Genomic DNA, 22,750 nt, shown 5'->3' with positions numbered 1-22,750 from the left:
TAAGTGTGGGAAACTTCTAGATGGCTCCAGAAGATAAGAATATTCCGAGAACCCTATGTGAATTTCATTCAATCTCGCCCACGCAGGCCAAAGTGGGCCTAGGTGCTTTGCAGAGCACCCTGACATGGGCCTACCTACATTGAATCACACCTACCCCTATCTAAGGCTGTGCTAGTCCCTCAAGGAGGCAACTCTAGAGGGTTTCAGGCCATATAACTCTCAGGGAAGGAGGCATTCAAAATGATGACTTGTTTAGGGCATGTAGCAACTAAATTAGGGTTTGATGAGACCTAATGGTATTGATTTGAATGATGGGAGTGATGTGCCCAAATGGATCTCTAACAACTACCCCCTAAAGCATGAAGTCAAAAATAATGATGTCGAGTGATATGCTTTACGATGTGATGAGGAGGTTCTGAAGTGATCAGTGACTTGCATTGATTACAATACATAATATCATGATATTTTGACCTTTTCTCATGAATTGCTGAGGGAAGGCATACCCATGCTCAGCATATAAATGTTCATTACAAGTACATAGACAGTCGTCTATAGATATAGACCCATGATAGGATGACCATCAATATAAAGCCATTGTATGGATGATTTGTTACTTTTCTGAAATCGCAACCCAGATGGATGAAACTAGATCTATGGTCTTCTATCTCGTTTAATCATTCGCTCAAGTATGAGTCTAACCATGCGAATATGTGATCTCAAGTCAAACATCGGAAGACACCATCTGATTACCAGCCAATGATGTAAGTCATTAACAGATGCGAGAGAAATCATTGATAATGATAATGATCCTCAAGGTACTTCAATACATTTTGCATGGTGTGAATGGATGTTTTGATGTCAAACACCATACAAAGTCTTTCAGTCGAAGGCCAGTGATGTCAACCTATCGCCGGAAGTGAGAAATTGTCCATTGATGTATGAAAACCTCAAGGTACTGGAGGGGTGTTTCTAAGTCAACTTCTTGGATAATGTGTTGATGTTGACAAGAAGCAACTCATCGCAGGAGGGCCTTGATGTATCCCACATCAATGACATGAAACGAGTGTAAATATTTTCGAGATGGAATTTGACTGACGACACAAGGTTTAGGAATGGTGGTTATGAAAATGAAGGTTTATGAGTATTGCAAAGGATGAATTTTAAACTGAGTGACTTCTCTTGAGCATGTCGGTGACACTAAATGGATTGGCAGCATTGACCCAAAAAAAAAGTAATGGATGGTATGATAGACCAAATTACAATGACCAACACGCAGATAACGGAACCCAAATAGTCACAATGATGAAGTGAAAGTGTCATTTTCAAGAGTGACCTGCTGCCATAAAGTGGTTTACCCCTTTTCCCATTTTCCCTAGTCATTGCTGACTAGTACTTCTTTATTTTTATCAAGCTTGAGGAGGATAACATATGCTTGTTGTATAATTCCACCCTTCAGGTGAATCCATCACTATGTGATGTTTTAACGAGTCTAGCAAAGGTGAAACTTGGTCTTGTCATGATGGAAAAGTTTGCCGCTATTTGATGTTTTACCGAGTTTCACGACAATGATAACTTGGTCCTTTTCATGTTTAGAGAGTTTGAAAAGGGAAAAAAAGAAAACTCCACAAGTTCTTCTTTGTAGATTTGTCTCTCAAGTCCGAAAAAGCGTAAAACAATACAAGAGAGAACCTATTGACCATGTTCGGTCAACATATTCTTTTTTTGTAAATAATCTATCTCAGCCTGAAAAGGGGTTAAAATTATACTGAGTAGATGTCATTTCCAATCTGTTAACAAGCTGAAAAGGTCAAGCACCCGAGAATCTTTTCATATTTCGAGAGTCTAAAAAGAGCTTAAAGAGGACTCCAGGGGGGTTCCTTTTTCGATGTTTAACAAAGCTCAAAAAAGAGATAAAATTATGCTTTGTTGTCAAAGTATAATTCACGATCATGCATGTCAAATTCTTTAAGTCAGCTGTAAATTTGTTCAAAGAAACACCAAATGTATCAAACTTACTTGTTTCATTGGTAAAAATAGGTAAATACTAAATTTTATTCATTTAATTCTCATGAAATAAACATAAAAACAAGAATTTACCATGATATTTTCACCATTTGATATTTACCGTTCAGTTTGTGCGCTGACCCTGTTTTTTACCTCGATCTTCATTCGCTTATTGTGAGTGATTCTCTGGATCATTTTCCATGCCATCTAGACCAAGTAGGATATCTACCCCTCCTCTTTCTTTTCATGTCATTATTTTGATATTTCATGCAAGTTTTTAGGGTTTTTAGGGACCTAGGGTTTGAATTTTTCGTCCTGGGACTAGTGCAGGGTTGCATGTCAAAAAATGCATTGGGGAGCACCTAGATAAAAGAGATTTTGCACTGCAGTGGTAGTGTCTCCTTGCCTTGGCTGTGTTGAGTGAGTTTCCCAAACTTGTTTCACCATATTGACCCAAAATTTCTTTAGTTTTTTGCATGAAAAGGATCCTAACTAAGCTTATGGTTTGAGTTCATGCTTTCATCAGATCAAAATGTCTATTACTTGGTGAGAAAGAGAGCATGAAGAAAAAGACATGGTTGCCCTAAATGATGCAGGTACAGTCGAGGCCCTGAAAAACTGTGGGTTGCTCAAATAATTTAAGTTGTCTGGAATTAGGCAACAATCAGAACTATTGTAGTTCCTAGTTCATGCATGGGATCTGACAGATCAGGATTTTCACATAAGAGACAAATTTTTCCCTATTGTGATCGATGATTTTTACTTCCTTACTGGCTTGTCAAGACGTGGTGCCCCCATATCTCTTTTAGGTGCTTCTTGTGGAGGGGAGTCAGTGAGGGACTATGTTTGATAATTCTGTCGGCTAGATACACAGCCTAGCAAGGAGGGAAAAATAATCATCAAGGATATCTATGATTTTCCTTTGAGAACAATCCTTTTCAGAATTGCAATGTTGGCAAGAATTGTGACACTTCATCTAGCGAACAGATCATATGTTCAGTATGCACTTGAGTGTCTTGAGCCAACTTTATTCAACTGGTGTGAGGTAGTACTTTCTTCACTGAAAGAATAACTGACAAAGGTAAAGAGTGGTAAGACAAAGAACTTTAGCTAATTGCTTTTACCTTAGAAAAAATTCCATTGATGCAACCATAGCATGTAACACTGGGTGTAGCTGGTCCTAGAGATCCACGGATCCAATGGTGGGTTGAATTGATGGCTAGGCATGCTAGTCAGCCATTAATTACATTTACCACTAAATTCTTCAATTGGCTCGATTGACAACACATTGTCATTGAGGAGCATCCATATTCAGAGATGGATTTTCGTGGAGATCCAGAGTTGAGTCTACCAGTGGGTGATCAATGGGGTGCTATAGGTAAATTGTTTTTTACCAAAATATTTTTTGATTTTTAAGTTTCTACATGTTTTTGTGTTTTGATGTTCCAAGACTAAACTAAAATTGTTCTCATGCATGCAGATGTGGGCATTGTTCAACCTATGAGGCACCAACAGGAGGCAGGTGGGCCAACATGGAGAAACAATGGGAGAACAGTTCTCCAGGCTTTGGATTTAGCTAAGACACTGGCCGAGTTGTAGGATCATGTAGAGGGATTAACCCTTGGTATTCTAAATGTCTGGATCGAGGAATTACCTATGAGGCTACAGTGCCATACTATTGGTGTTCTAGGCTGTTGAATGTGGCTTTTGCGCACGATAGCTTAGGCTGTGACCTATTATCATGAGCATCAATAGGTCTACTTAGGATGTTTGTGCATGCATTTCGAGTTTTTAGGTCAGACGACCAAACATGTCTTGGACAAAAATTTTGTAAAAAAATTTAAAACATCTATCATATTCAACTAATGATGTGAATTGAAAATTTACTTTTACATGTGTTGCAAATGTCTTTTTAACACATAGTTTGCTAATGAGTCGGTTAATGTGTTAAATTTTCTGGAAATATGTTGATATTGAATGTACTCAAAATGTCTTTCCAAAATACTAACTCTAAGGAACATACCAAGAATTTTTGATTTCAGATAGTACAAATGTTTGTTAGTTGTAGTACAATGAGTTGTGAGTCGAGCCTAACGATGATTTGACAAATGCCAAGTGAAATGGAATCAGAGAGAAGTTCGACCAATGCGCTATACTCAATGATATTGTTCGTTGAACGACTGATACAAATCCCTTGAAAACTCACTAACTCACCACTTGGAGCGAAAATGGCCCATTTTGTAGAAGATAAGTTCTGAGTACTACAACTAGCACCATCAACGTAACCAACAAATGGTTCTAAAGGTTTCGACATCTACAACAAATGCAAAGTGGATTACTTAACCACATAAAAACTCTAAAAGTCACACTGACACACACACATGTAATTAAAGCATATATACAATGTTTTTTACTACACTCAATTAAGCATAGTAACGTTTGAGATATAGCCCATTTCAAGGCTGTGACAATGGAACTCCATCATAATCCACTAATTCACAGGCACCTTTTGGCAAAACATGCTTGACAATATAAGGACCCATCCAAAGTGGTTCAAATTTTCCTGCTCCTATTTTATCAGCTTCCTGATCATAAAGCAAGACCAGGTCTCCTACTGAGAAAATGTGAGGCTTGACATTTTTGTCATATTGCGCCTTCATTCATTTCTTATGCGTTTCGTTAGCCAATTTTCCTTCACGATGGGTTTCATCCAGATGGATAAGTTCCATTAAATGCACTTCTTCTTCAGAAGTGTCGGGTAACAGGTCAATCACGAGTTTGAGAGATGAAATTTCACATTGTATCGGCAAGATTTCCTCTAGACCATACACCAATTGAAAGGGTGTGAATCCAGTTGCATTTCTCACCAAGGTTCGATATGCCCACAAGGCAGAGTATAGGATTAAATGCCAGTTTCATTTATGAACTCGTATCATTATTTGAATCATTCGCTTCAGGACTTTGTTGATGGCTTCAACTTGTCCATTTTCTTGCAGATAATATGGAGTAGAACTATCATGTGAAAGTCCTAACTTAGCAGTTAACTTAGCCATCATGTGATTGCAAAAATGTGATCCATGATTTGTGACTATAGCCTGTGGTACACCAAACCAGGTAACCACGTGGTTGAAAAAGAAAAGAGCAGCTGTTTTGCCACTGTTGTTTGATGTTGGCATTGCCTCAACCCATTTGGTAAAATAGTCAACGGCGACTCTAATGTACCCATGCCCCTAGCCAAGGTGGGGTTACATGTCATGAAGTCAATGCCCCATTTGGCAAATGGTCCAACAACGATGACAGGATGCAATGGTGTAGGTGGTAATCTAGCTTTACGGTCATAGATCTGGCATGTGTGATAGCTTCTAACAGAAATTATGCAATCTTTGAATATGGAAGGCCATCAGTAACCAGCACGGAGAATTCTCTATGTGGTAGCATAACCAGATAAGTGTCCACCACAAGCACCTGAATGGAAATCATTCAAAACTTTCTCGACTTCCTCATGAGTGAGGTACTTTCGTAAAATCATATCGATACCATGACGATAAAGAGTGTCACCAATTATTAGATAATCTTTGGCTTGGTATCGGATATGTCACTACTACGAATGAGAGGTATCAGGTTGGAAAGTATGGATCTGGAGATAAGTTAGTATATCTCCATACCATGCGTCAGATGACGAAATCAGGAACAGAGACTCATCCAGAATTGATGGTTCTAATGTTGAATTAATGGTATTCAAGGGAAGGTCACAAAGAAGCTTGGCGAAGACTAAAGATTTCTTTGATTTGGATTTGATGAATTCCAAATCAATCTCCTGCAAAATGATGATCCATTTTGAGTATTTCCCCCCAGCAATTGATGTGACAAAATATATGTCATATGGTTGCAATCTGAAATGACAGTGGTCTTTCAGAGCAGGATATAGTGGTGAAATCTCTATACAGCTTGAACAGAAGCCAGAGCTAACTTTTTGACGTAAGAGTACTTAACTTCTGTATCATTGAGATTGTGACTCAAACAATATATCGGATGTTCAATCCCATCTTCTTCTTGTCCTAAAAACATTCCAATGGTTGTGTCTATAGCGGTGAGAAACAGGAAGTAGTCGTTTTGATAATTTGAGGAATACATTAATGAGGCTCTAATCAAGGTATATCTAAGAGCATTAAAGGAAGCTTGTGCAACCTGATCCCAATGGATGGGTATCCCCTTTTTCAATAAACGAGTAAATCCTTTAGCCATTTTAGCATAATTGGGAATGAACCTCCTCAGAAAGTTAGCCTTCCCTGGAGTCTTTGTAACTGTAGTAGATTGGAACATGGAGGCAAATAAAGGATTTCCTGAACCTTAAGTGGATTGAGTCAAATTCCCTCCTTAGACACTATGAATCCAAGAAAATGACTAAAACCAACACAAAACACACATTTGTGTGGATTGAGTCATATTTTGTAGTGTCGACACCATAAAAATATAGCTCTCAAATGTTGTGGGTGATCAGACCACTTTTGTGAATGAGCATGTAAATCGTCAAGGTATGGTTGAACAATATGTTTGATGTCATGGAAGGAATAATTCATTGGGCTCTGAAATGTTTCCCCTACATTCTTTAAACCAAACAGGAGTTTCCTATAAGCGAATGTGCCCCATGGATAAATAAATACAGTTTTAGATTGGTCCTCTGGGCGGATATTGATCTGATTATAGCCAGAAAAACCATCCATAAATGAGAATATTTCGCATCTGGCACATTCATCAATAATATGGTCGATAAATGGAGTAGGATAATTGTCTTTTGGACAAGCCTGATTAACATCCCTCGAATTGACGCACACTTGTATTATCCATTCTTTCTTCATGACAGGAACAATATTGGAAACCCAATCAGTAAGACGAATAGGGTAAATGAAACCAGCATGAAAAAGTTTTTCAACTTCTATTTTAATAGCAGCGGCCTTCTTCGGATGAATAGGATGGATGCGTTATCGCACTGGTTTGACATCAGGATACATTTTCATTTCATATTCAACTATACTAGAGTCAATTCTTGGCATCTCCTCGTATGACCATGCAAATATATCTCGAAATTCATGAAAGAGAACATGGTAAATATCAAGTTCTAATGGAGAACAAGATTTTCCAACATGAATGTTTTCTACAATGTTAGGTTTGGTCGAAATATTGATAGGAATAGTTTCTTTGATATTTGATAGGTTTCACTCGGAATCTACTGTATCTATGAAAACAGAATTCGAAAGGAAATTGACAACTGAAGGGTGATTACGTTTGTTTGAATAATCTTATGTGTGATCTAGAAGATGGGAATGATGATGATAATATTCCCATGGTTCTCCTTCCATCATCATTGATTGGACGATTCCTTCATCAATAGAAAATATACGTGAAAAAGGATCAGAGGAAGTACCATATTCTAATGAATGATCTACCCATACAATTGAGGAAAATGGATTTGGGTTTGTCGCGCAAGACAGAAATATTGATTGCTATGCTAGCTCAATAGGGATTAGAGGCATGATTTCATTACTATTATAAACTTCAAAACTATTGGTAATCTTCCTTAAGTCAGATGAAGTGGAAGATATCATGTTACAAGTCTCAACTTTTGTCACTTCCACCAAATTTGATGGTGGTGGTAGTGAAAAAGTACCCATTGTTACACTAAAATTTGTCACCATGACTATTTGCAGTCAGTATGGCTCCATCAATAGTCATACTGTCCTCCTTGGCAAGTCTTATACCTCTGCTCCTCATGTCAAACTCCAAAAAAGAGAGAAAGCCCTTAAAAGTCAATATAACTCTGGTTACGCAGTTTCTCTTACTCTTACCTGCGTGTACGCACCTCAAGTATATAATACCTGCGTACTTGTACACTCTGTCTGTAAAGGGGTGGGTGCGTACCCCTGTAAAAGTCAAAAGGCGCAAGTTTTACTTCAAAAACTTACTTGTGGTCGATTCTAGAGTATTCTAGAAGATGGTTTGACGTGGATTGAGCACCTCCAGATGGTTCATGCATCCCAATGAAAGAGGAACTTATCCCATGAAGAGGGGAGCTATCCCTTTGAAAGAGGAGCTTATCCAATTGATGGTGGACCTATTTAACTTCCTCCAAAGCATTATAAATACAGGCATTGCGCCAGAGGGAGGAGAGGTTGAAAGCTGAACATTCCTAAGGGTAGATGCTGCTGAAATTAGGACTCCCTTATAGAGCTTGAGAGGAGAGATTCCAATCCTTTCTTAGCTTCATTTGGAAGTGGGTGAGCTGATCAAAGTAGAGGAGAACTCTCGCTGGACCCTGGGAGGGACCTGCACAACACCAAGGCACTGGTTGTAATGGTTTCTTTTGTTTCCAATTAATACAATTAAGTTCATTTTTCTCAACAAGTTGTTATATATAATTTGTTTCATAAACTCCTTGGTCTTTATGATGAGTATGTTTTATTATATGAGTTATTCAGGTGCTATGTCATCGTTTGCTTGTTAGTGAATGCAGGCTTCAAGGAGAAGGAACTCATCTAGATCGGAGAGGCTTGGCTGCTACAAACAGCGTTGGACTAGAGGTAAGCCTTAAACACCTGGTTGCTTTTATTTTAAATGCATATTTAGGGAAAGATAGTGCTTGATTGTTTTGTTTGTCACTAGAAAAACCTTGTTTTCTAGGGAGGTCGGTTTTGTCTGCAAAATTGACTCTTTCCACATGACAAAATGGCGACTCCGCTGGGGAATCCATGGATTTGATTGATTTCTCTTTTGATTGATACTTTGATTTGAGAAACGTTGATTTCTTTCTAGTTTTTGACTGATTGACTGTGAATTTGGGTGGAATAGCTTAGGATTGAGTTAGTTTTTATTTTTTCTTGTTTTTGAGAGCAGTACGCACCCTCTACGTTAAGCACAGTGCGTACCTGTACGCACTTCTGCTTTGTACACAGAGCGTGGCCGCAACTGTGCAAACAGGCTGCCTACGTACCCTGTCAAAAGTTTAGAAAATTTCAATTTTTTCCTTTTTACCTATTAGATTTTGTTTATAGTTTATTTATTGCTGCCCAGATCCACTGGTTACCTGTCAGAAGTTTTCATCTAAGCTTGTTTCATTAACATCAAGGGTTTTAGTGAAGTTCATAGAAATTCTAGCCCTAGGTTTGATTTTTGCATTGGTCTTGTAGTGACTCTGGCTTTAGAAGTTGTAAAAACCTTGGATATCCCTGGTATTTTCGGTCTTCTTAGGAGTTAGACCTTTCGTAAAATCCACCTTTGTTTGAGAAATCTACCGTTGTGTTGTCTCTCTGCGGAATTTCGAGAAGGCTTGTTTGTTAAGCTGTGAATTTCATTCTTAAGAAAAAGAGCAAGAGTTTTTCATTTTTGTTTTTGACTGATTTATGATTCTGCATGAATTAGTCCTTGGTTGAATTGTAACCGAGTAAAACAACCTGGAATTATATTTTGTAGGCTTTTACCTCATTAGATTTGCTTTTAGGTAAATTTCTCTTAGATTTTCATAGATCTTAAAATTGATTTTTGTTAAGTAGTTTTACATGCTTTGTTAAAATAGAAAAAATACAAAATCTCTTTTGAAGAAAGTTTTTTTTAGTAGCGTTTGAAGTCTTTGAAAAGAGAAAGGAATTTTTCGTGAAATAATTAGTGGTCTTGTGTTGTGTGCTTTGGAAAAGATAAAGAGATTTTTTTTCTTTGATTTTCATTGTTAAGAAAGTTGTCTTTGTAAATTTTTCATTCTCCAACTCTCTTAGCTAGGGAATTCATTGAAAAGGAAAGATTGTTTTTCATCCAAGGTGCATCTTTTTAGTGGATTTGAGTCGAGTCTACACATCATAAGTTTCATCTCCGCTACCTTTTGTCCTAAAGAAAAGCCATAAAAATTAACGCTTAAATTAAAATTCACTTAGTAACTTTTTATTTACTAGGGCTCTGATACACCAACATAGATTAGGCTAGTGTCTTGGAGTAGGAGAGTAATTAACTCTCCAAGACAGTAAAAACAAACAAGTAGCTTATCTTGTGGTAGGATAAATCCAATTTTTACATTTATGCTCTGGGAAAGCTCCTCTTAAAGGAGAAGCACGAGATCATGTCCGAATCAGTGAGGGAATCAATCCTCCTTCATTGGGAACGACGCCAGATATGCACGTACTACAAACGGTAAACCTCGGATTAACCATTGTCGAGGAGCCTAGGGTCACTTGTTGGTAAACCTTGGATTATTGTCAAGGAGCCGGCAAGGGGATTGAGCTTGTTACTCTGCCCTTGCGTGTGTATCGGATCGTAGACTGTTCCCCCAGGTATATTTGTTGCTGTTGGTGACCTTAGTGACTATTATCTTTAGGATTCTTCCTAAGGTGACGGTGGAGGGAAGATCCCACTGTACCTGGAGCAGACGTCGGCTAGAGTCACTTGGATTTTCTGGGGGGTTCATTTCACTCGAGACGGTTAAAGTGGAGGAACTTGGTCCAGTCTATTCATTAAGCAGGTTGCCGGGGTAACTGTTCCACCCGCCATTTCTGTACTGAATTCTGCGATGTTGGATTTCATCACCAACTAGTGTTTTTGGTCCGGAAAGTTACTGTTTGTGTGTGGTTTGACGCCCTAGATTCTTTAGGTGTGTGATTCGAATTTGTTTGGTTCTTTAGAGACTTTAGGCGGTTTTCTTTGAGATTTTACTTTGTTTGCGTGTGCAGTAGTTAAAAGTTTTTAGCTGTGGCTGAATTACCAAGACAGTCCCGTAGACTTCGGGGCCAGTCTCCTGAGGTTGTAACCGTGGCTGATTTGTTGAGGAAGTCCCGTAGACTTCGGGGCCAACCTCCTGAAGACGTCCCGGGCCATTACGAAGGTTTGAAAGTCCTTGTAACTCCTAGTGGCAGTAAAGTAGGGTCACCTGAAGAAGGAGAGTCTTCGTTGGTTGTTCATCCTGATTACCAAACTCTAGAAACATGTGATAATCCTGAAGCTATTTCGGTTTCCGAACTTGCTGGTAGCTTTTCATCTACTAGTGATATAGGCGAAGAACCTGAGATATCTGAACCTGTTACTCCAACATCGGGGTTAGTCTCTCCAACTTCTAGTGCTCCTAATTCACCTAGGGTAGAAAGAGTAATCACCGAAAATCTTCCTTCTGGTTTGATAGCTATTGAAGAACTTGCTCCGGAAGAAGAAATAGGCATCCCTATCCCTGAAAATCAACCTACTATTGATCTAAGGGAGCGTGAATCAATTTTTTATAGTCCACCTAGAAGTACTACTTGGTATCTTTCTTTAACTAATTATTTGGACAACTCAGGGTTAAGTTTTTCACCACCTCGTTCTCCTTATCCACCTAGGGGTTTTTATACTCCCGTAAATATGTCAGGTCAATCATCCATGTTTACTCAATCGCCTGAATCTTTTTTGTACGGCGGTCCTTCTGTTCCCTCTGGGTATCAGTCACTTGCTGGTACTTTTTCGGGAGCATCTCCTCAACCCATTGAACAAAGGTTATTCACTGGAAGCAATGGTGCAAAGCCGTTGAGTGTAGAAGACATTCTTATGATGAGGTTCTATTCCCAATTCTCAACCTCAAGGTGGCTAGTTACCACCTGGGGGGCAGCCTCAATTAACGCCTGGGGGGCAACCTCAAGGTACACAATTTGCATCTGGGGGGCAACCTCAAGGACAGTATATGCATTACATTCCTCAAGGTCAACCCCAGACTCAATATGTACCCCAAGGTCAACCCCAGTATCAATTTATACCTCAAGGTCAACCCCAGTATCAGTACATGCCTCAAGGGTATCTACCCCAAGGTCAGTACTTGAATCAAGGTTTCCAACCACCCCAAGGTCAATCTTATGTTCAAGGTACGAGAAATGTACCTTTCAATTATCAATCCTACCCTCAACCCGGTTATGGATCTCAATATCCTCAACTTGTTATGGGTCAATACCTCGGAATGAACATAGTGTGGGATCCATCGCAAATTCAACAGGTGTTGCAGCCAAATGTACAGTTGTCATCTCAAACTGGACAACCCTTAGTTTCTGGTTCACCCCAGCAACCAGTCTAGTCTAATATTCAAACTTCTGTACCTTCGGTAGTTTCTCAGTCTGGGTATATTTCGCCTCGTACTCCATCTCAAACGACTGTTGCAACTGCCGCAACATCTGTTCAATCTACCCCACTTACTTCTGGAGTATCGACAGCTCCGGTTTCTACTGTTCCTGTATCTACTCCTCAGACATCTTTACCATCGTTTGGATCCACGATTCAAACTACGGTTCAGATGCCTGTAGGACAACCTGGTTTAAGTACGGTTGTCACAAGTCAACCACAATTCACTTATCAACCGTACCAGGGACAGTACCAATTCAGTCCTGCTGTCTAGCAGCCAGTTTACCAGTATCAACCGTATCCTGGGTACACTTATCAACAACCACAGCAACCCCAGTATGGTCCGGTTAATCCTGGTTTTCCAGGAGGATACAATATCCCGAACGCGATTCCCATTCCTAGTTATCCTGGATATCCTCCTCCTGGGGCTGGTATAATGACTCAGAGTTTTAGGGATCCTAATCGGTAGCTACCGTTTATCACAACTTTGAACTTACCAGACTTGTCGTGCCTAACGAACGATCCAATTAATTATCTTCCGTTTTGGCCGCCAATGCCAAATAAGTTGCCCAATGACATTCCCAAGTTCGAAGGTAAGTCTGGAGAGGACCCGTCGAATCATGTGATGACTTACCACCTCTGGTGTGCCTCTAATTCCATCTCAGATGATTCGATCCACTTACGTCTTTTCCAGCGCACTCTCATTGGTCTTGCGGCCAAGTGGTATATCGAGTTACCACGGGCCTCTTTTTATAATTTTAGCCAGTTAGCTACCTCGTTTTTAACTCATTTTCAGTTGCCAGTCAGATATGATAATGGCACGGAGTTACTAACTTCATTAAAACAATCAACGTCCACATATATTTCCGATCATATTCATGAATGGAGACGTCGAAGGCGGTTAGTGAAAGTTTTTATCCCGGACCAGATCTTAGCTGAATGGTTTGTTAAATCATTGTTACCGAAGATTACTGAAGACGTAGCTATGGCCGGCGCAGTTACTGAGGAGAAAGTGATTGCTCAAGCGCAGTACCTTGACTTAGTTTATACTCAGTCAGGTACGTTACACGAAAAGATCCCTGATCTTCCTAAGTCAAATCAAATCGCTGCTGCTCCGTCAGGGTCTCATGCTGCTGATGGCATGATTGGTACGGTGAACACTAAAAGCAAGAAGAAATCCTCCAAGAATTCTTCTCCTATTATAACCTTACTAGATTCCTCGATGGGAGATTCTTCCGCTGAACTCTCCACCGATATTCGTGCTGTAGAGTCATCTACAGCTAAATCAAAATCCGGTGGGAAGAAGAAAGGGGAGAAGAAGAATAAAGCAGACAAAATTCCAAAGGAGAAAACTGAAAAGGCGGAATCCAATGATGAAAAGCGCAAACCTCGTTATCCATGTCTCATTTGTGAAGAGGAACATTTTACAAGAGACTGCCCTCATCGAGCAAAGGTTGCGAAAATCGTCAAAGGTTCCCAAACTCCTGCTGTCTTGAAGGATCCATTTCCAAAAGATAGCAAAATGATAGGTTCTTCCTTGAGTGCCAATGAAGAACCCATATTGATGATGTCCCATGTAAGGATTGGGACTCGATCGCAAGATTATGGTAGTAAAAGTCTTGTTGATGGCAAAGAAGCAAAATCTTCTCATTCTAATCCATCAACCTTAGCTCTCGGTTCTGATCCACTACAGATCAAGAAGCCTAATCCAGACTTAGTAATCAAACCACCCGCCAAGGGTATACTTCGAAAGTCTGCTTTCAATCCACATGCGAGAGCGGCCCAGAACTATAACATTGTTGAGGACTTAGCTGTTTCACCCTCAGCAATGTCGGCTTTGGAAGTGCTGTAATCATGCCCAGCACAGTGAAAATTACTTTTGTCGGCTATAGGAGCTGTTGATGTTCAGGACCCGAACCTAATAATCTTTGATCTAGAAAATAGTACACCGCGTTTACCTCATCAAATGGCTTTCCAGATCCCAGTGATAGTAAAAAACAGGCCTATTCATCGGACTGTAATTGATGAGGGAGCTTCAACGTGTATTATGTCGATACAGTGCTGGAGATCGCTTGGTTCTCCTTCACTAAATCAATCCCCGACAATTCTTAAGGCCTTTGATGGCCGTGGGTTTCATCCTTTTGGCATTCTACAGGATTTGCCTATAGGGGTTGAAGGAAAAACCGTTAGTCTAAATGTGGAGGTGGTTGATGCCCCTCTAGACTACAACCTTCTCTTGGGTCGAAGTTGGTCTTACGCGATGACAGTGGTCGTTTCATCGGTCTTCCGAGTAATAAAGTTCCCACATAATGGAAAGATCGTAACAATAGACCAGCTGGCTTGCTTTTCGTCCGACCCAGCCTCTTCAGAGAGTATTTAGCATGTCGGTAGAACGACTATCCCATATAAGGATGTTGGAGTAGGATTAGTTAAAGATGCCGGTTTACTAGGAACTTTTCCTTTTCCTCCAATCAACGCATCATCTTCATTTGCAACCATTCATATGATTACATCAGACACTATTTATTATGACGATCCTTGGATCATTCCTTCTGAATTTGAAATAGACTCATTTGGTAATTTTATGCCTTTGAGTCCATATGAAATTGCCTATGAAGCCGTGCAGTCTTCTACCGACCCGTGTTCAACCAAAATCGACCTAATGAATGTGGTCCGTGAGGAATCACTTTTCACATCAACCTCGGAGTTAATAGCGTTTCCCAAAGTTGTTTCATCTGACGAACAACTTCGTGAAGTCCTGTGTATAGATGATTTACCATGGGACGATCTCCATCACAAATCTTCGTTTTTGCCTGAGGATGATCGTTTTGAAAATGATTTCTCATCAATTTTTACAGCTGAATATGTCAAGGAAGCTCAGAATCCCATGAAACATCCTGATTCAGAGCTAAATTTGGGAAATATCTCTCGAACTATTCCCATTGACATTTCAGTTAAGCCTGGAATTGTTGAAAACATTCATATAGGTGCCTCGTGTACAGATAACGAAATTCAGACATACAAGGCCCTATTTCAAGAATTCTGCAACGTGTTCGCCTGGTCCTATGAGGAAATGCCAGGAATTGATCCCGCGATTGTTGTTCATGAGATCAAGACTTACCCGGACGCTAAACTCGTCCAGCAACGTTTGCGTCAGATTCACCCACGAAAAGCTACTGCAATTAAAGCAAAAGTTGAGAAACTGCTGAAAGCAGGTTTCATTTATCCAATCCCGTTAACGGATTGGGTATCGAATATTGTTCCGGCTAACAAAAAGCAGGGAACAATAAGATTATGCATCGAATATAGGGACATTAATCGAGCTTGTCCAAAGGACAACTATCCAACACCCTATATCGATCAAATCATTGATGATTGTGCCGGCAGCGAAATATTTTCCTTTATGGACGGTTTTTCCGGTTACAATCAAATCAATATTCTACCTACCAATCAACCAAAAACGGCTTTCATTTGTCCATGGGGGACATTTGCTTATTGCAAATTGCCTTTTGGGCTAAAGAATGCCGGAGCAACTTTTCAAAGGGCGATGTCTTATGCGTTTCATGACATCAAACACATTGTGCAACCGTATCTCGATGATTTGCCTGCTCATTCATTACATCGAGCTGATCACCTTGTCCATTTACGAGCAATCTTCATGAGGTGTAGGCATTATCGTATTCGGTTGAACCCACACAAATGTGTCTTCTGTATAGAAACGGGTCGATTACTGGGATTTGTAGTTTCGAAAGCCGTCATTCGCGTCGATCCCTCGAAGGTAGAAGTTATCATCAAATTGCCTCCTCGTTCGAGTCTTCGCCAACTCCAAAGTTTGCAGGGGAAAGCAAACTTTTTACGACGATTCATTCCTAACTACGCTGAGGTTACCAAGGATTTTACACGGTTGTTGAAACAGAACGCTCAATTCTCTTGGGATGAGATAGCTCAGAATTCTTTTGATGCACTCAAACACGCATTGACCCATGCACCGTTGTTGCATCCTCCCAACTACAACCAGGATTACTTTTTGTATCTCGCCGCCGCTCATTCCACCATTGGGATGGTCTTAGTTCAGGAAGATGAATTCGGAACGGAACATGTGATATATTACCTTAGTCGAACGTTAAATCCCACTGAGCTAAAATACTCACATGTGGAGAAATTGGCATTGGCAGCCGTTCAAGCTGTCCAACATTTTCGTCACTACATTTTACTCCGTAAAACTACAGTCATTTCGGATTGCAACCCTATGATCTACATTTTGACCAAACAATTGCTAGGGGGCAAGTACTCTAAATGGATTGTTATCCTGCAGGAGTTCGACTTAGAGTTTGAGAAATCTAAGTCTAAGAAATCTTTAGTTTTTGCAGAGTTAATGTGTGACTTCTTGCGTGCTGACACGGAAACTGTGGCAGAGGAGCCCATTGCGGACGAATCTTTGTTTCTAATCAGCACTTTAGATCCGTGGTATGGAGATATCATCGTCTATCTCCAGACCCAATCCTTTCGGCCCGAAGTTTCAAAGTCAGAACGTCGGAAAATTCGATTCCAGTCCCAACAATACAAAATTATTGGAGATACTCTTTATCGCCGTGGGGTGGACTCTATTTTTCGACGTTGCTTATCTCATGAAGAGGCTGAAAGAGTTCTAAATGACTGTCACTCTGGAGCGTGTGGCGGTCATATGTCTGGGTACGCCACAGCCCAAAAGATATTGCGCGTTGGCTACTTCTGGCCGTCCTTGTTTAAAGATTGTATTATTGCGGTCCGAAAATGCCACAACTGTCAAGTGTTTGATCGAAAGATGTGCGCTCCACCTGCTCCTTTCCACCCTATAATTGTTGTTGGTCCTTTCGCCAAATGGGGTATCGATTTTATTACATGTAACCCTCACTCGGCAGGGGGGCATGCGTATATCATCCTTGCGGTAGATTATTTTACTAAGTGGGCCGAGGCGATGCCTACATTCGAGGCAGACGGCAAGACAACTGCAATTTTCATGTTAAATCATATAATTGCTAGGTTTGGTGTCCCACAAGCGATAATCACTGACCATGGGCGCCATTTTCGAAACATTATGATGACAGAACTTACAGGCCAGCTTGGTTTGTGTCACGATAGTTCAACTCCTTATTATCCACAAGCGAATGGTCTGGTTGAGTCCATCAACAAAGTTTTAGTTATCATGATCTGACGAATCATTGGTATTCATCGGTTGAATTGGCACAACATGTTATTTTCAGCGCTTTGGGCATACCGAACCTCAGTGAAAACATCAACAGGGTTCACTCCTTTCCAACTAGTTTATGGTTTGGAAGCTGTACTACCCATTGAATGCGAAATCCCGTCACTGCAAATGGCCATCGAGTTACTTCCAGCTACTTCCGAAGAGGAAAAGCATCTATTATACTTAGCTCAATTATATGAGAATCGACATGATGCTGCATTGGCGATCGAGACTCACGCAAAACGTATGAAAGCTCAGTATGATCGAAATGTGACCCCTCGAAATTTTTCGGAAGGAGACCTAGTGTTATTATATGATCAAGCTAATGATAAATTAGGTGTTGGAAAATTCGTTCCTATGTGGCATGGGCCCTATATTGTCAAGCGAAAGCTAGCAAAAGGGGCCTATGAGTTGGTAGACTTTGACGGGGACTCTTTAGGTAAACCCAGAAATGCTCTTTACTTGAAGAGGTATTATGCTTAAAAGATGGGTATGGAGATTTTTTAGTTAGGTTAGTTTTTCTTTCTAGCTGGTGTGTTTGTTAGTTTAGACAATGTGCTTAGCTTAGAGAGTGTGTTTTCGCCGTTATTTCTGGCTTATCTTGGTTTTACTCTTGATATTGCAGATATCGATGCCTCTCCAAACATACATTGGTTTCGCTGATGGTGCTTGTCGTAGTACATAGAACATTTCTTCCGCAGCTTGGGTTATCTATTTGCCCTCTGACGAGTTAGTTTCTATGCATGGGGTAAGCCTCGGTCAAACAACAAACAACATTGCCGAGTACAGTGCAATGATTGAGTTATTGTCTGAATCTATTTCATTTGGGATTCGGAGTTTGATAGTGAGGTTAGATTCTGAACTCGTTGTATTACAACTTAATAGAGTATATGCCATTAGAAATCCAGTGTTATTAAGGTTATTTTTGAGAGTGCATCTCTTGGAACGTGAGTTTGATTACATTGAATATCAACATATTCCAAGGTCTTTAAATACATTAGCAGATGCAATTGCTTCTCGAATGTTAAATAGACATTTGCAATAATCATACATGTAAATTTAAAACCATTCCATAACATGATTTACAAGATAAGCTGGTAACAATGATATATATATATATATATATATATATATATATAGGATTGTGTCAAAAAAATACACGTCTTCGATCATAGGTTGAAAAACACCTTATGATCGGCAAAAATGATAAGTACAAAAAACTAAAATGTCACATGTGTCTACAAAACGACCATCCAATCACTGGTGATGATCTCTATATGACACCATTGCATGGGCCACCCTACACAAGAACCTCCTAAAAGGTCCTGGGACCCCGACTACATAGCGCTGAAGCCGGATTGGAATGTCATCTATGGTAGTCTCCGGTATATCTGCTGTAAGACGCTCCAGGTCACTTTCCAACTCAGCCAAAGTCTCTGTGGCCTCATCCTGTGGGGCCGGTGCTGCTGCAACTGGTAGTATCCTCTCGTAAGGCCGGAGATTGGCTGGACGACGTGGGCCTACATCTGCATTTTGAAAATTGTTACTATCAGTTTTGAGACGATATAAAACAAACAAAAAAAATAGATAATTTAAAAAGACTTGTGAAAAATGAAGTTACCTGTATCATCCCATTGTTCTCCCGGTGGAAGAACCATGTCCAGATCTCCACGAAAATCAACTCCGGCATAAGGAAAATCCTGTATAGCAAAGACCTGGTCTTCTAACCAGCGAAAGTACTCCGGAGTAAATCGGACAACCTCCGTTCCCTCATCAGGATGACAGGCCATAACCGCAACCCATCGCATCAATTTGGGCTCTCGGGGAAGCCCAGCCTCAACAGTGAGCTGCTGTGGGATCAACATCAGAACCCTCTCTAAGCCAAAACTCACAACTAAAACCCCATAACCAAAGGTCTTTAGCTCTCCGTTTTTGGCTCTAGCCAGTTGGCCTTTTACATTGGCCAATACAGCATCACACCAGTTGAAAATGGTACCTCGATAGCAATCAATAGCCATTCGCATCTGGGATCCAGTGGCAATGTGTAAAGCGGCAGCCCCGCAAAGTCTGGTAACTGTAAAGCCAATCACCTTAAGTTCAGGACGGGATATAGTTTTGATCTCTATCCCCTTCTCCTGAGACTGAGTGTTACACCACTCTAGTCGGAGACTAGCGATGGACTGGCCACCCGGCCTAGTCCTGAACAGAGTCAAGTGTTCGCCTCTCTTGGGCAAACCAGTGAGAAAACAGATATCTGTGGGCTCCATCTCAAGCTGGTGCCCTCCAATATAAAAACACTGGTCCTGAACATTCCATCTTTCTACCAGCCACTCTAGAAAGCTCACTTGGGCCCTCATGCCAGGTATGGCCCAGTATTTATAATGGCCGCATGCCTTCAAAGCATCAATTGACAGTTGATGATTAATGGCGGCCAAATCAACATCTTCATGCTCTCTCTCGCGCCAATCGAGCATGGTGAACAATCTACACACCATAAAACATCCATTAGATTCCATGAAATCAAAAAAATTTGGTCCATTTTGGAGAATTTAGGGTTTAAAAACTTGTTGCGCGGAGTACGCACCTCGCCTTTAGGAACAGAGCGTGGGTACGCAGGGTCTTGTTACACTAAAAAATGTCACCATGACTATTTACAGTTAGTATGGCTCTATCAACAGTCATGCTATCCTCTTAGGCAAGTCTTATGCCTCTGCTCTCCATGTCAAACTCCAAAAAGAGAGAAAGTCTTTATAAATGTATTTATCTCTGGGTACGCAGGTTCTCTCAACCTTACCTGCGGGTACGCACCCAATGTTCACAAAATCTGCGTACTTGTACGCTCTGTATGTAAAGGGGCAGGTGCATCCCCCTGTAAAGGTCAAAATGCGCAAGTTTCATCTTTAAAAAGTTACTTGTGGTCATTTCTAGAGCATTCTAGAAGGTTGTTCGACGTGTATTGAGCGCCTCCAGATGGTTCATGTACCCCTACAAAAGAGGAACTTATCCCATCAATAAGGGAGCTATCCCATCCAAAGAGGGGATTATCCCATTGATGGTGGACCTGATTAACTTCCTCTTGAGCACTATAAATACAGGCATTGGGCCAGAAGGAGGGGAGGTTGAAAGCTAAACATTTCTAAGGGTAGATGCTGCAGGAATTAGGACTCCCATTTAGAAGCTTGTGAGGAGAGATTGTCATCTTTGCTTGTTCTATTTTGGAAGTGGGTGAGCTTTGTCAAAGTAAAGGAGAACTCTTGATGGACCCTGGGAGGGACTTGTACAACACCAAGGCTCAGGTAGTAATTGTTCCTTTTGTTTCCTATTAATGCAAATGAGTCCATTCTTCTCAATAACTTGTTATTTATGAGTTGTTTCATGTACTCCTTGGTCTATGTGTTAAATATGTTTTATTTTATGAGATTATCAAGTGCTATTTAATCGTTTGATTGTTAGTGAATGCAGGTTTCAAAGTGAAGGAGGAGCTCATCCGGATCAGCGAGGCTGGACTGCTACAACAGCGTTGGACTACAGGTAGGATCTAAACACTTGATTTCTTGTATGGTAAATGCATGTTTAGAGAAGGATTGCTCTTGTTTGTCTTGTTTGTCACTAGAGAGTCTTAGGCTCCTAGGGAGGTTGGTTGTGTCCGCACTATCGACTCTTTCCGCCTGACAAAATGGCGACTCCACTGGGGAATCCATTGATGTGAAAGTCTTTTCCTTTGTATGCAACTTTGATCTGAGAAAAGTCATTTATTTTCTGGTTTTTGGCTCTGTGACTTTGTTTTTGGGTGGGTTAGCTTAGGGTTAGATTGAATTTAGTTTTTCTTGGTTTTTCATTAGGATGCACCCTCTGTGTCTTGCACAGCGCGTACCTGTACGCACTGTTTCTGTGTGCACAGAGCGGGCCCGCACCTGGCTTAACAGGTTGCCTGCGTCCCCTGCTAAAAATTAAGAAATTTCCATTTTTTGCATTTTTCCTTTTAGATTTTGTTTTTTCTTAGTTTTTACTGCCCAGATCCATTAGTCTCTTGTCAAAGATCTTCACCTGAACTTGTTTCGATAGCATTGAGTGTTTTAGTGGATTTCATAGAAGTTTAAGCCCTAGGGTTTGATTTTTGAGTAGGTCCTGTAGTGACTTTGGCGGTAGAAGTTGTCAAGCCTTAGATCTCTCTGGTTTTGTCAGCCTTCTTAGAAGTCGGATCTGTCATAAAGTCTACCTGTGTGAGCAACTTACCTTTGAGTGGTCTCTTTGGCAAATTTCGAAGTGCTTGTTGATTAAGTATTGAATTCCATTTTACAAAAAGAACAAAAAGATTTGAGTTTTGTTTTGACTGGTCTTTTGATTCTGCATTAGCTGGTCCTTGACTTGATTGTGGTCAAGTAAAACAACCTAGAATCATCCTTGTAGGCTTTTGCCTCGTTAGGTTTGCTTAGAGTAAATTTCTTTTTGATTTGCTTGTGAGTCAAGTTTTCATAGATTTTATAGCTTTTGAGATTGCTTTTCATTAAAATAGATTTATATGCTTTATTAAATAAGGAAAATACAAAAACATCTCCTTTGAAAAGTTTTGTTTCAAGTAGCTTTGAGGAATTTTGAAAGAAAAAGAATTTTTCGTGCACGTAAAGAGTGGTCATGTTTGTATGCTTGGAAAGATAAAGAGTTTCTTTGATTGTCTTTACTAAGAAAGTTGTTTTCTATTAAAATTTGCATTTTCCAACTCTCTTAGTTAGGAATTTCATTGAAAGAGGAAAGTAGCGTAAATCATCTTAGGTGCATCTTTGTAGTGGTTTGAGTCGAGTCTACACACCATTGGTTTCACTTCCGCTACCTTTTGTCTTTAAGAAAAACCATAAAATTAACGCTTAAAGTAAAATCAACGTAGTAACTTTTATTTACTAGGGCTCTGAAACACCAATTTAGATCAGGCTAGTGTCTTGGAGTAGGAGAGTAATTAACTCTCCAAGACAACAAAACCAAACAAGTAGCTTATCTTGTGATAGAATAAATCCAATTGTCTCATTTGTACTCTGGGAAAGCTCCTCTTAAAGGAGAAGCACGAGCTCGTGTCCGAACCAGTGAGGGGATCAATCCTCCCTCGTTGGGAACGACGCCAGACACGCACGTATTACAAACGGTAAACCTCGGATTAACCATTGTCGAGGAGCCAGGGGTCACTTGTCGGTAAACCTTGGATTATTGTCAAGGAACCGGCAAGGGGATTGAGCTTGATACTTTGCCCTTGCGTGCTGTCGGAGTGTAAACTGTTCCCCCAGGTGCATTTGTTGCGGTTGGTAACCTTAGTGACCATTATCTTTAGGATTCTACCGAGGTGACGGTGGAGGGAAGATCCCACTGTACCTGGAGCAGACGTCGGCTAGACTCACTTGGATTTTCCGGGGG

This window comes from Pinus tabuliformis, chromosome J (assembly GCF_031772625.1).
Source record: "Pinus tabuliformis cultivar Carrire ecotype Pingquan chromosome J, CPIR1, whole genome shotgun sequence".
NCBI lineage: Eukaryota > Viridiplantae > Streptophyta > Pinopsida > Pinales > Pinaceae > Pinus > Pinus tabuliformis.
The sequence above is the reverse complement of the archived record's forward strand: the minus strand, read 5'-3'. Positions refer to the sequence as shown.